This window comes from Triticum urartu, chromosome 6A (assembly GCF_056163025.1).
Source record: "Triticum urartu cultivar PI428250 chromosome 6A, HENAU_Tu73, whole genome shotgun sequence".
In the NCBI taxonomy this organism is placed as follows: domain Eukaryota; kingdom Viridiplantae; phylum Streptophyta; class Magnoliopsida; order Poales; family Poaceae; genus Triticum; species Triticum urartu.
The window spans coordinates 271206791-271221309 of record NC_141878.1 but is presented as its reverse complement, the minus strand read 5'-3'; positions in this window follow the sequence as shown (position 1 = coordinate 271221309).

The following is a 14519-nucleotide window of genomic DNA, read 5'->3' as shown; positions in this document are numbered from 1 at the left end:
ATAGCTTCTGTTTCAATAAAGTGCCAAGTAAAGCCTTTGGGATAGTGTGGATGATAGTTGACTTGATTCTGTGCAAAAACAGAAACTTTTGCTCCCAGTCCAGGAATTTTGAAAATCCACTGGAACATGCTTTTTATCTGAATGTTTTACACAAGATTTATATACAAATTTTCCAAGTTGTCCTAATGTTTCAGAAGTTCGGGAGTTACATAGGTATGGAACGTTTCTAGATTACTACATACTGTTATGTTTTTGACAGATTCTGTTTTCATTGTGTTGTTTCCTTATTTTGATGAATCTATGAGTAGTGTCGGAGGGTATGAACCATGGAGAAGTTGGAATACAGTATATATAAAATCAATATAAATTTAGAATGAGTTCACAATAGTACCTAAGTGGTGATTTGCTTTGTTATACTAACGGAGCTTACGAGTTTTCTGTTGAGTTTTCTGTTGTGAAGTTTTCAAGTTTTGGGTAAAGTTTTGATGGACTAAGGAATAAGGAGTGGAAAGAGCCTGAGCTTGGGGATGCCCAAGGCACCCCAACGTAATATTCAAGGACAACTAAGCATCTAAGCTTGGGGATGCCCTGGATGGCATCCCCTCTTTCATCTTCGTTCATCGGTAACCTTACTTGGAGCTATATTTTTATTCGCCACATGATATGTGTTTTTCTTGGAGCGTCATTTTATTTTATTTTGTTTTGCTTGTTTATTGAATAATATCCCAAGATTTGAAATTCTTAAATGTTATAGAGTCTTCACATAGTTACATAATTATTCGACTACTCATTGATCTTCACTTATATAACTTTTGGAGTAGTTTGTCATTTACTCTCATGCTTCACATATATTATTTTGAGAGTCTTTAAACAACATGGTAATTTTCTTGGGTTATGAATTTAGTCCCAATATGATGGGCATCCAAGAGGGATATAATAAAAACTTTCATATTAAGTTCATTGAATACTATGAGAAGTTTCATTCCTTATGATTGTTTTGAGATATAAAGATTGTGATATTAGAGTCATGCTAGTGAGTAATTGTGGATTGTAGAAATACTTGTGTTAAATTTTGTGATTCTCGTAACATGCACGTATGGCGAACCGTTATGTAACAAAGTTTGAGCATAATTTATTTATTGAATGTCTTCCTTGTCAGTGGCGGTCGGGGATGAGTGATGGTCTCTTCCTACCAATCTATCCCCCTAGGAGCATGCGTGTAGTACTTTGTTTGGATACCTAATAGACTTTTGCAATAAGAATGTGAGTTGTTTATAACTAATGTGGCGTCCATGGATTATACGCACTCTCACCCGTCCACTATTTCTAGCCTCTCCAGTACTGCGCAACTTTCGTCGGTACTGTACACCCACCATATACCTTGCTCAAAACAGCCACCATACCTACCTATTATGGCATTTCCATAGCCATTCAGAGATATATTGCCTTGCAACTTCCACCGTTCCATTTTACTATGACACGCTTCATCATTGTCATATTGCTTTGCATGATCATGTGGTTTACATAGTATTTGTGGCAAAGCCACCATTCATAATTTTTATACATGTCACTCTTGAGTCATTGCACATCCTGGCACACCGCCCGAGGCATTCATATAGAGTCATATTTTGTTCTAAGTATCGAGTTGTAATTCTTGAGTTGTAAAGTAAATAAAAATGAGATGATCGTCATTTTAAGGGCATTGTCCCATGTGAGGAAAAGATGATGGAGACCATGATTCCCCCACAAGTCGGGATGAGACTCCGGACAAAAAAAGAGGCCAAAAAAGGGAGAGAAGGCCCAAAATAAATAAATGAGAGAAAAGAGAGAAGGGGCAATGTTACTATCCTTTTACCACACTTGTGCTTCAAAGTAGCACCATGATCTTCATGATAGAGAGTCTCCTATGTTGTCACTTTCATATACTAGTGGGACTTTTTCATTGTAGAACTTGGCTTGTATATTCCAATGATGGGCTTCCTCAAATTTCCCTTGGTCTTCGTGAGCAAGCGAGTTGGATGCACACCCACTTAGTTTCTTTTTGAGCTTTCATAAACTTATAGCTCTAGTGCATCCGTTGCATGGCAATCCCTACTCACTCACATTGATATCTATTGATGGGCATCTCCAAAGCCCGTTGATACACTTAGTTCATGTGAGACTATCTCCTTCTGTTTGTCTTCTCCACAACCACAATATTCTATTCCACCTATAGTGCTATGTCCATGGCTCACACTCATGTATTGCTTGAAAGTTGAAAAAGTTTGAGAACAACAAAAGTATGAAAAATTTTCTTGGCTTGTCATCAGGGTTGTGCATGATTTGAATATTTTGTCTGATGAAGATGGAGCATAGCCAGACTATATTATTCTGTAGGGATAAGATTTCCTTGGCCATGTTATTTTGAGAAGACATAATTGCCTTGTTAGTATGCTTGAAGTATTATTGTTTTTATGTCAATGTTAACTTTTCTTTTAAATCTTATGGATCTGAACATTCTTGCCACAATACAGGAGATTACATTCATAAATATGTTAGGTAGCATTCCACATCAAAAACTCTATTTTTATCATTTACCTACTCAAGGACGAGCAGGAATTAAGCTTGGGGATGCTTGATACGTCTCCAATGTACCTATAATTTTTTATTATTTCATGCTATTATATTATCCATCTTGGATGTTTTACATGCATTAATATGTGATTTTATATTATTTTTGGGACTAACCTATTAACCTAGAGCCCAGTGCTAGTTTCTGTTTTTCCTTGTTTTTGAGATTCGCAGAAAAGGACTATCAAACGGAGTCCAAATGAGCTGAAAATTTATGGTGGTTTTTTATGGACCAGAAGAAGCCCCCAAAGCACCAGAGTTGGGCCAAAAGAGTCCCGAGTCAACAACAAGGGTGGAGGGCGTGCCCCCTTCCTTATCGCTGACTCATTGACCCCCCTGACGTGAAACTGACACAAAAATTCCTATAAATCCAGAAACCACCAAGAAAGAAACGTATATCAGGAGTTCCGGCACAGCAACCTCTGTAGCCATGAAAAACCAATTGGGAGCCCATTCCGGCACCCTGCCGGAGGGGGAAACCATCACCGGTGCCCATTTTTATCATCCCGGCGGTCTCCATGATGAGGAGGGAGTAGTTCACCATCGGGGCTAAGGGTATGTACCAGTAGCTATGTGTTTGAGCTCTCTCTCTCTCTCTCTCGTGTTCTTGACTTGGCACGATCCTGATGTACCGCAAGCTTTGTTACTATAGTAGAATCATAAGGTGTTTCTCCCCTCTCCCTTCTTGTGATGCATTGAATTTTACATTTGAGGTTTCACTATTATCAGATTGAATACTATTATGGATTTAAGAACACTTGATGTATGTCTTGCGTCGGATACCTGTGGTGACAAGGGGGTATTCTATTAATTCACTTGACGCATGTTTTGGCACTCAACTCGCGGATTCCCGAGGTGACATTGGGGTAATCTATGCATAGGGGTTGATGCAAATTTTCTTCCTTGTTTCTTCGGTAGAAATCTTGGGGCAGTCTTTGTGGTTCTTTGTGTTGGATTGAATATTATGAATTTGAAGTTGTTTGATGCATATCGTATAATTGACCATTGGATACTTGTGGTGACATTGGAGTATCAAGCTGACATTAGGGTTGATTGACGTGTGTCATATGGTTATACTTTACTCTAAACTCTAGGGCTGCTTGTGACACTTATAGGAGTAGCATAATGGATTGATCGGAAAGAATAGCTTCAAGGTGGTTTCGTACCCTCCAAGAAATTTCATCTTATGTTCTCTGTGATAGGATCTTGTGAGTGACTTCTGTCGCACGTTGAGGGATTGCCATATGGTCTCATTATGTTATCATTGTTGAGAGAACTTGCACTAGTGAAAGTATGAACCCTAGGCCTTGTTTCCAAGCAATGCAATACCATTTTCGCTCACTTTTACCACTTGCTACCTTGCTGTTTTTATATTTTCAGATTACAAAAACCTATATCTACTATCCAAATTGCACTTGTATCACCATTATTCACCGAACTAGTGTACCTATACAATCTACCATTGTCTTTGGTGTGTTGGGGACACAAGAGACTCTTTGTTATTTGGTTGCATGGTTGGTTGAGAAAGACCATCTTCATCCTATGCCTACCACGGATTGATAAACCTTAGGTCATCCACTTGAGGGAAATTGCTACTGTCCTACAAAACTCTGCACTTGGAGGCCCAACAACGTCTACCAGGATAAAGTTGCATAGTAGACATCATGCCTCCATCACGCTGAATGGGACTGTGCGGAGATGCTCCGTTCTCAGCAATGTTGACATGGAAGAGGCCTGGTATCATCTCCACCCCTAGGATGATGCACATGAGATGACCCCCACATACTTTGTCAAAATAAACAACTCCCCGATCAATGCATTTCACTGTTCCGTTCAACGCATGGTTACCTTACTATATATAGTACAACAATAGATTTAACAAACATTATGTATAGTATGATAAAGGCACATGCATGTCACCAAAAATTATATCATTGAAAACTATGTTCAAATACGAATCCAATGATAAGTTTTTGGTGACATGCACTAACATTTTTCAGTTAAATCATTAGTGAAATTACATGGAGGGCAAACAAACCACGACAGAGGTAGTACTACTGTAGAGGGTGGCGCTGCACAGGAGTCTCACCCCGCTCATGGCGCGACAGTAAAGCCATCATATCACAAAACCCCACCACTCCCAGTAATAAGTGGCCTCGTAAAATAAACAAACAAGCAACCATCACATCCCTCTGTTTTTTTTGCATTTTCATCTCTCTGCCTTTAATTTTTCTAGTTCATCTCGCACGCTCGATCCCTAGCTACTACTCATAGTATCCCTAGCTACTACTCCAAAGGCCAGTTCTTTTGGCAGCTTAAAAAAATAAGCCATCTCTTCCCCAAATTTTCCCATAAGTTCCCTCACTCGTTCATTTGGGCTTCTAAACTACTACTCCTACCTCCGTCCTGGTTTATTAGTCCCCATTGTAATTTGTGCTAATTTTTGACCAAAGATTTAACTGATAAAATGTTAGTGCACGTCAACAAAAGTTATATTGTTGAATTTGTATTTGAACATAGTTTTCAATTAGATATTTTTTGAAGACATGCATAAATATATCATTAGTTAAATTTATGGTCAAAATTTAACACAGATTACAATGGGGACCAACAAACCAGGACGGAGCTAGTAGTTATGGCATTACTAATCTAGAAGCCTAAAAGAACTGGCACCTAGTACTCCTAGTATTAGTACTCAAGTTGGAATTCAAATTTCACGACACAACTTGTTAGGCAAAAAATTTGATACAGGGTGTACTAAGCGGTTTCGGAATTTGCATGCCTTCCCGACCAGTGAGATACTCCGTACAAAGTACGATAGTGAAATAACCACAGAGAATGAAGCTAAATTAAACAATCAAACAAGCATTTTTGCATTTTTGTTGCATTGAATCATTTGCACAAGCTTGACTAGTGCTGCTTTTCTACTTTTACAAAAACCGCATCATAATGTTAAAATGTGCATTTGCACGTACATAAGTAATAGTAGTAGCACGGTTTGCAAGCATATATAGAGAGAGACGTGTAATGGGATATATAGTTAAGTTTGTGCTATATGCACGTACTTACAAAATGCGTACAGATACACAACGTTTCCAAATTTTTCCTTTTACATACTTAATTAAGGACGCTAATAATTCCTGAATGTTCAGGATATATTATTTCCGTCCCAAAACTAATGAGATCGCCTTACAAAAGTAAATTATTCCTAATAAAAGCCACGGCGCTCGCAGGAGCGCTTGCTGTCAGTGTCATAACCGGCAGATCTCGGGTAGGGGGCCCAAACTGTGCATTTAAGGATCGATGGTAACAGGAGATAGGGACAAAATGTTTACCCGGGTTCTAGCCTTGTTGATGGAGGTAATACCCTACGTCCTGCTTGATTGACTTTGATGAATATAGGGGTTACAAGAGATGATCTGCCACAAGACCGTAATGGCTAAACCCTAATTGTCTAGCCTATATGATTATGATTGTGTCTCTACGGACTAAACCCTCCGGTATATATAGACACCGGAGGGGGCTAGGGTTGTATAGAGTCAGATTACAGAGAAAGGAATATTCATATCCGCACGCTAAGCTTGCCTTCCATGCCATGGAGAGTCCCATACGGACACGAGGGAAGGCCTTCTATCTTGTATCTTCACGGCCCATCTGTCTGGCCCACATCACGTAGTACAGACACCCGATGACCCTGTAATCCAGGACTCCCTTAGTTGCCCCTGAACTAGTCTTCAATGACGATGTGTCCTGTGTGCGGATTGTCTTCCGCATTGCAAGGCGGGTTCCTCCTCCAAATTCTTCAAAGTAGTTGATCATCAATACTATATCCGGCTCTCTACAATAGTCAGACCTCTGAATTAGAATACAGATAAGTTCTGTCCTCGGAAGATTTCACTGGTGAGACATTACGTCCAGCCATTCTATTATTTCAAACCGTTTTTCGGCCTCCCGTTCCGCGTTTCGAGACGCAACCACCGACGACATGTCTTGTCAAAGAAGAGATCTGTAACATCCCAAATTTTCAATTTGGAATGTTATACATTAGATCATCATGCATATCATATTTTATTTTCGGCGTTCGTCGTTTTTCTTTTTCTCGGATTAAATCCGCGATTTTTCTGATCGCGATTCCTGATCCGATTTTCGTTTTAGTTTAACTTTTCGCTCGTTTATCGGAATCAGGCGATTCAAGCGCCTAGGGATTCGTCTCGAAACTCTCTATCTGTTTAACCAACTTAAACAAGTTTTTGCTACTGTAAAATTTGCCCTAGATCCAGATTAGTAGAACGAAGTTGTTTTCTTTCGCCGTTTGTCTTTGTTGCTTCGTTCGATTTGATTCTTTTTGCCAATCGGAGTTCTTAAGTTGAACCTTCTGGTTAGATCTCTTATTTGAGTTTTACCTGTGCATTAGATGATTAATTATTGTATGCTTGTTTGTTTGTCTGTGATAGAATACCCGGAGTGCGCCGCCTGTTACTTCGAATCGTTAGGTTTCGCGGATCATCAGTAAGGCAAGTAACACTTTGATCATACATTTTCTACTACCCAGTTTTATTGCATTAGATCAATCCTCACACATTGCATGATTAGGATCTAATTAAATTGTGGGATGGGAAGTAGATGAGGTAGTACCTATTACCTGTTATTATCAAACCTTTGGGAGTTACTTCTACATTTGATTATTATGCCATGCTATGCTAGTAGACGTGGATTGGGTGAGTGATATCAATGACAGATGTGAGAGTGTTAATTAATGGTTTATCTAAGGTGGCAACTTAAACACACATCTGGGTGGATTGAGGCACCTGGGTATTCCAGGACTTGCCTATTTTCTTTTGGACAGCCACCCAGGCTCAAAGGTATCATGAGACTATTCATACTAGAAACTTCCGTGTGCAGCCACAAGCTATTATGGGCTCTAGCATAGTTGACTAAGTCGTGCGAACTCTTATAGTGGTAGACTAGCAGATGTAGGGGATGTAGGTGGTACGGTCTACCCATCGTAAGGTGCTAGCGCTTCTGAAAGACTATGTCTCGGTCATCCGTCTTCTCAAACACCATGTAGTGCGAGAAACCAAACGGAGGCGATCGAGTCTTGTGGGGAGAAGTGCGCAAACCTCTGTAGAGTGTAATAAACTAACCATGGTTAGCCGTGTCTCCGGTTATGGACATCTTGAGTATCTAGTACTTGGATTTTCATGTGAATCTCAACATGTTACTCTAAATTAATTTTGTTGGGTTATGTTTAATGATGATGCTTAATTGGGATTGAGAATGCTGTCAACCATTCTCAATGTTTAACAACCACCATAATAGTAATTAAATTTTATTCCTTTGAAGTAGGGAAAAATTGGCTTTACGCAAAACTGTAACCATAGAGCTTTCCACCAGCCAAATATGCATATAGTATAGCTATTTCATTCCATTACCCTCTATGTGTTACCTTGCCAGCATATTCCATGTGCTGACCCGTTTTCGGGCTGCAACGTTAATGTTGCAGACTTTTCAGACGATGATTGAGGAGTTGTTAGGTCGTGTTTCTATACTCAGTGATGTCATTGGAGTTTATGGACTCACTTATCTTCCAAGCCTTCCGCTGTTATAGTTATTAGATGGCCTTAAGCCATACTTATTGTAATAAGCTCTCTTTTGAGACACTCGATGTAATAAGTGTGTGATTGCTACTCTGTTATAAATCCTCCGAGTACTGTGTGGTGTCAGCATTACTGATCCAGGGATGACACCGGAGCACAGAGATCAGACTGTTTGAGGTCTGGTCGCTACAAGATCGTGCCCCCTTATTACGAGATTCTCATCAATACGGGTATGGGAAACCCAACCGTGCCGTTTTGCATGACCCCTTGGAAACAGGCGAGTTTTAAGGCTCGTGGGGGACACATGGTATTCACTGCCTTTATAAGGAGGTAAGATTCCCCCTTTTTACCCCACGCCTTCCCCCTCCTCAGTCCGTCCGCCCTCAAGCTCCAGCGCTCAAGCTTCGATCCACTCCGTTCCCAGAAAGTACTCCAGCCATGTCTGGATCGAGAGCGCAGGGCAAGTGGATGGCCTCCTCCATCACGGAGAAAAACATGAAGGAACTCTGGGAAGCGGGGTATCTAGCCAAGGAAATCGCCCACCGGCTTCCAGCAAAAAAGCAGATCATCCTCAATCCAAAGCCCAGCAAGAGGGTAGTGTTCATCCCTCATTTTTTTCACGGACTGGGGTTTCCCCTTCATCCTTTCGCCCGCGGCCTCATGTTTTACTACGGGCTTGATTTCCATGATCTAGCCCCAAATTCTTTCCTCAACATTTTGGTGTTTATCATCGTATGTGAGGCATACCTTCGCATTTCCCCCCATTTCGGCCTATGGCTCAAGGTCTTCAAGGTGAAGCCGAAGGTGGTGGACGGCCAACACTCTTGGCGCTATGGTGAGGAAACTACCCAATGTTACTTGTCCCAAGGGCACCTTCGCGGAGACCGTGAAGGGATGGTAGTAGGAGTGGTTCTATGTCACGAAGCACCGTGACTCCACATGGGCTGCTCCCACGGAGTTCAAGTCCGCCCCCCCCCCCCCCGCCCAATGTGGCTGACATCCTGGCTCAACAAGGCCCTGGACTGGGCATCGTCTGATGAGGTAATGATGCTGGAGAAGCGTATCAAGAGCATGGTAGATAAAAATACCTGCCTCGCCAGCATGATACAAGTGATGCTCTGTAACACCCACGATGCGGCTATATCTCCCACGTGTCGGAGCATGACTTAGAGGCATAACCGCATTGTAGGCAATGTCGCAAGAGGGGTAATCTTTACACATCCCATGTACTGAATAAGAAAAGAGGTACATAGTTGGCTTACAATCGCCACTTCACACAATAACATAAATATAGCATTACAATCATCGAGAGACAATCAAGGTCCGACTATGGAACCAAAATAAAGACAACCCCAAATGGATAAGATCCCCGATCGTCCCAACTGGGCTCCACTACTGATCATCTAGAAAGGAAACGTAGTATCGTCCTGAGTCCTCGTCGAACTCCCACTTGAGCTCAGTCGTATCTCCTGGAACGGTATCATCGGCACCTGCATCTGGTTTTGGAAGTAATCTGTGAGTCATAGGGACTCAGCAATCTCACAGCCTCGCGATCAAGACTATTTAAGCTTATGGGTAGGTAAAAGGTATGAGGTGGAGCTGCAGCAAGCACTATCATATATGGTGGCTGACATACACAAATGAGAGCGAGAGGAGAAGGCAAAGCATGTTCGAGAATCTATGATCAAGAAGTGATCCAAGACTACTTATGTTTAAGCATAACACGAGACCGTGTTCTGTTCCCGGACTCTGCCGAAAAGAGACCATCACGGCTACACACGCTGTTGATCCATTTTACTTAAGTTTAGTTTTAGGTTTTCTACAACCGGACATTAACAAATTCCCATCTGCCCATAACCACGAGCACTGCTTTCGAAAGTTCAAATCCCTGCAGGGGTGTCCCAAATTAGCCCATCACAAGCTCTCACGATCAATGAAGGATATTCCCTCTCCCAGGACGACCCGATCAGACTCGGAATCCCGGTTACAAGACATCTCGACAATGGTAAAACTAAACCAGCAAAGCCACCCGAATTTGCCGACAAATCCCGATAGGAGCTGCACATATCTCGTTCTCAGGGAACACTAGATGGGCAAGACGTCTGGTTGGCATAGACCCTGGTTGCCCAGGGGGCGCCGGACAGCGCCCAGGTTGGACAACACTTAGAGAAGCACTAGCCTGGGGGGTTAAAATAAAGATGACCCTTGAGTCTGTGGAACCCAAGGGAAAAAAGGCTAGGTGGCAAATGGTAAAACCAAGGTTGGGCCTTGCTGGAGGAGTTTTATTCAAGGCTAACTGTCAAGGGGATCCCATTATAACCCAACCGTGTAAGGAACGCAAAATCAAGGAACATAACACCGGTATGACGGAAACTAGGGCGGCAAGAGTGGAACAAAACACCAGGCATAAGGCCGAGCCTTCCACCCTTTACCAAGTATATAGGTGCATTAAAGTAAACAAGATATAATAATGATATCCCAACAATAAACATGTTCCAACAAGGAACAAACACCAATCTTCACCTGCAACTAACAACGCTATAAGAGGGTCTGAGCAAAGCGGTAACATAGCCAAACAACGGTTCGCTAGGACAAGGTGGGTTAGAGGTTGACATGGCAATATGGGAGGCATGATAAGCATGTGGTAGGTATCATAGCATAGGGATAGCAATAGAGCGAGCAACTAGCAAGCAAAGATAGAAGTGATTTCGAGGGTATGGTCATCTTGCGTGCAAAATTCTCCGAGTTGACGTAAGCTTGATCCTCGTAAGCGTACTCAATGGGTTCCTCGATCACGTACTCGTCTCCCGGCTCTACCCAAAGAAAGAACACAAGCAAAGGAAGGCACAATCAACGACGGTGCAATGCGCAAACAACATGATGCAAAACATGGCATGATATGCAGGATGTGATATGCAATGCATATGCGTGCTTCGGAAGGGAAAGATTGAACCAGGCCTCAACTTGGCAAACCAAGAGTGCCGCTGGAAGGATGAGTTGATTTCGGTCAAAATCGATATAAAGATCACCGGAATCGGATGCACGGTTTGCAAATGGCAAGCAAAACAATAATAGCACAAAGCTGCGATTAACAACACGAGGCCATCTAAATGCATCAAGAAAAATAAGCTACTGCACTCTAACATAGCAACAAAGCACATGACAGTGATCCACTCAAGATGCTTGACAAAAGATGAACACTGAGCTACGGCTAAATCACACAATAGCAGGTTCAAACAAGCATGGCAAAAGTGCAAAAGATATCAGGTGCACAGACTTGGAGAAAATAGCATGTCAGGATTTAACATCAGGAAGCAATGTTTAGAGAAAGATAACAACATGCTATAGGAACATATCATGGCAAAGCAAGGCATGGCATGAAACTACTCAAAGCATATAACAAAAGTCCCTTACTGACCATAAGCCAAAAGGGTTCAGAAAATACAATGGCACCCATGTAAACATAGCAAGTTTCGTTAACAGATTCAGACTTTTGTTAACGAGCATGTTAACGAGCTCGATGTACTCACCACAAGGCATTGCATGACAAGCTAAGCATACACCCAGCAAGTAGACATGATAAATAAGCTAACCATGGCAACAACACTCTCATAGCATGCATGGATCAACTACAACAACCTCGGCAAAATTGATTAACACGTAAACAATCTGCCAGGAACATTTTATAGCAAAAGTAGAGCAAGATTGAGTCATGCTAGGTTACTCCAAAATTGCAAACAAAGACATGGATGGATAGAGCATGACAATATCTCAAAATCATCCTTACTAAATATGCTCAAAAGAGGCATGTATCACTCTGTAGAAACATGAATATATGGCATAAAAATATCATCAGGGAAAAGACTTAGAAGAATTCTAAGTCCCTGAAATCAGCAACATCACGAGAGCTACTTTGCATGCTTGTGCTAGTCACCACATTTATCACAAAAGTACATGGCATACACCCATGTAAAGATGGCATGGCATAGCCCAAAACACATGTGGGGCTCAAGTTCATTAGGGGCACACATTAAACATGGCAAGAATGACAAATGCCCATAATCTGTTAAGAAACAGACACTAACATTACATAGCACTCTTGCAACAGCATTTAGGGCATCAAGATGAACTCAAAAGAAGATCATGCAATGGAATGAAATGGAGTGCTCATCTAGACGAACAATTTGATATGCTACACGCCCAAAACGGAGCTACAGATGCAAAGATATGACATGATGAAGTTGCCTAAAAAATACTGAAACTGGGGACTTAGTGGAAATAATAGACCTCAAGGTGAAAGTCAACAGGCACGGAATCTGAGGTTTGTCGGCGCTGGACTCGTCGAAGATGGCGGGGAAACGGGCGGACCTCGCCGGAGATGGCGGATCCGGGCCGGATCTTGCCGGATCTGGCCGGACTCCGGCGCGGGGACGCGGAGGAGGCCGCGGCCAGGCGCGGTGGCGGCGTAGGGCGCCGAATCTGGCGGCGACAAGCTTGGCGAGGGCAGGCAGCGGCTAGCGGTGTCCGGATGAGGAGGCGGCGGTCACCAGCGAGTCGGTGGAGGCGGCGCGGGGAGGTGCCGGCGGAGTCGGGCGGCGGCCTGGCGAGACCCGGGCGGTGGCGGCTTCGGGCCCTGCGGGCCTGCCTCAGGCCTGGTGGGCCGGCGGCGATATGGGGCACGGAGGCGCCACGTGGCGGCTAGCGGTAGGTCAGGCGGCGGCGGGCGGCAGTGTCCGGTCCGATCCGGACGCGTCCGGCGGCGGGAGGAGGAAGAGTCTAGGGTTAGGGTGGATTTTGCCCGAAATTTCGGAGGGGGAGTCCTATTTATACATAGAAGGAGCTAGTAGTCTCCAAATTAAGCACGGTTTTCGGCCACACGATCGTGATCGAATGACCGGGATGATGGAGGGGGGTTTAGGTGGGTTTTGGGCCACTTTGGAGAGGTGTTGGGCTGCAACACACACGAGGCCTTTACGGCTCCTCGGTTAATTGTTGGCGTATCAAATGAAGTCCAAATGGGACGAAACTTGACAGGCGGTCTACCGGTAGTAAACCAAGGCCGCTTGGAAAGTCTCGGTCCAATCCGAGAACATTTAACACCCACACACAAAAAGAGGTAAAAGGAGACGCCGGAGGACATAGGAGCGCCGGAATGCAAAACGGACAACGGGCAAAATGCTCGGATGCATGACACGAGCACGTATGCAAATGCGATGCACATGATGACATGATATGAGATGCATGACAAAGACAAAAGCAACACAGAGACAAAACCCAACAAAGAGGAAATATCATAACTTAGTGCCGAAAATGGGAAGAGTTGGAATATCAATATGGCAAATTACATATGGGGAGTTACATTCTCTTCTGCCGGATACTCCCCTGTCAGGCGCGTCAAGACCCCATGTGGAAGTTCGACCTGGCCGGTCCCCGGACCCTGCAGCGTTCTTCGGCACGTAGCACGAAGACATGTGGAAGCTGCTCTTCAAGAACTAGAAGTCATGGCCGGAGATGACCGAAGACATCGGCTATGACAGCACCCACGCTATGACCCGTGTAAGTTCTTTGGTAACATTACTTTGTGAGCCCAAGGAGCACACTAAACTTTTCATTTTCTTTTGCATGGCTGGACAAGGAAAGTGGAGCGGATTTACTATCCGGCTCCACTACCCGAAGACGAAGCTATTCTTCTGTTGACGAGGATGCTAGTCCTGGCACCGTACCAGGCGCTGGAAAAGAAGGCCAAGGAGAAGGGCAAGGAGGTCAAGAGTAGCCTCCGCCATAAAGGTGCCTCGGACGTAGTGTCCGAAGACAACGGAACCCTCTCCTCCCCTGGCGAAGAGGAAGAGGAGGAGGAAGAGAGCAACTCCTCCCTAATGGGGAGAAGAAGAAAAGGGCAGCCTCCGCCGATCTAGAGGCGGAGGCATCCAAGAAAGGGAGGACGTCCCTTACGGATGACTCTGAATCGGACGCCGACGAGTGGCGCCCCAGGCCAAAGCCCCTGGCCGGATCGTAAGTACTCAAAGGTATATATATATATGTCCGGCTTTTTTGGCTTATAGTTGTAATGCCTTTAAATTGTATGTTGTAGTCCGGTTAAGGTCCTTCCCCAGCGATCCTACTCTTTCGGGAATTCTCTAGGTCCGAACATGATGGAGAGAGATTCGCCGCCACCAACTTGTCCCCCCTACAGCGGACAACACCGAGGTGTCGTCCCAAAGGACCCTTCAGGAACAGGGAGAGGTGCCAGAGGCTGCCAAGATGGTGCCGAAGGGTGACACCTCGGCTACTGAAAACATGGGGGAAACAACC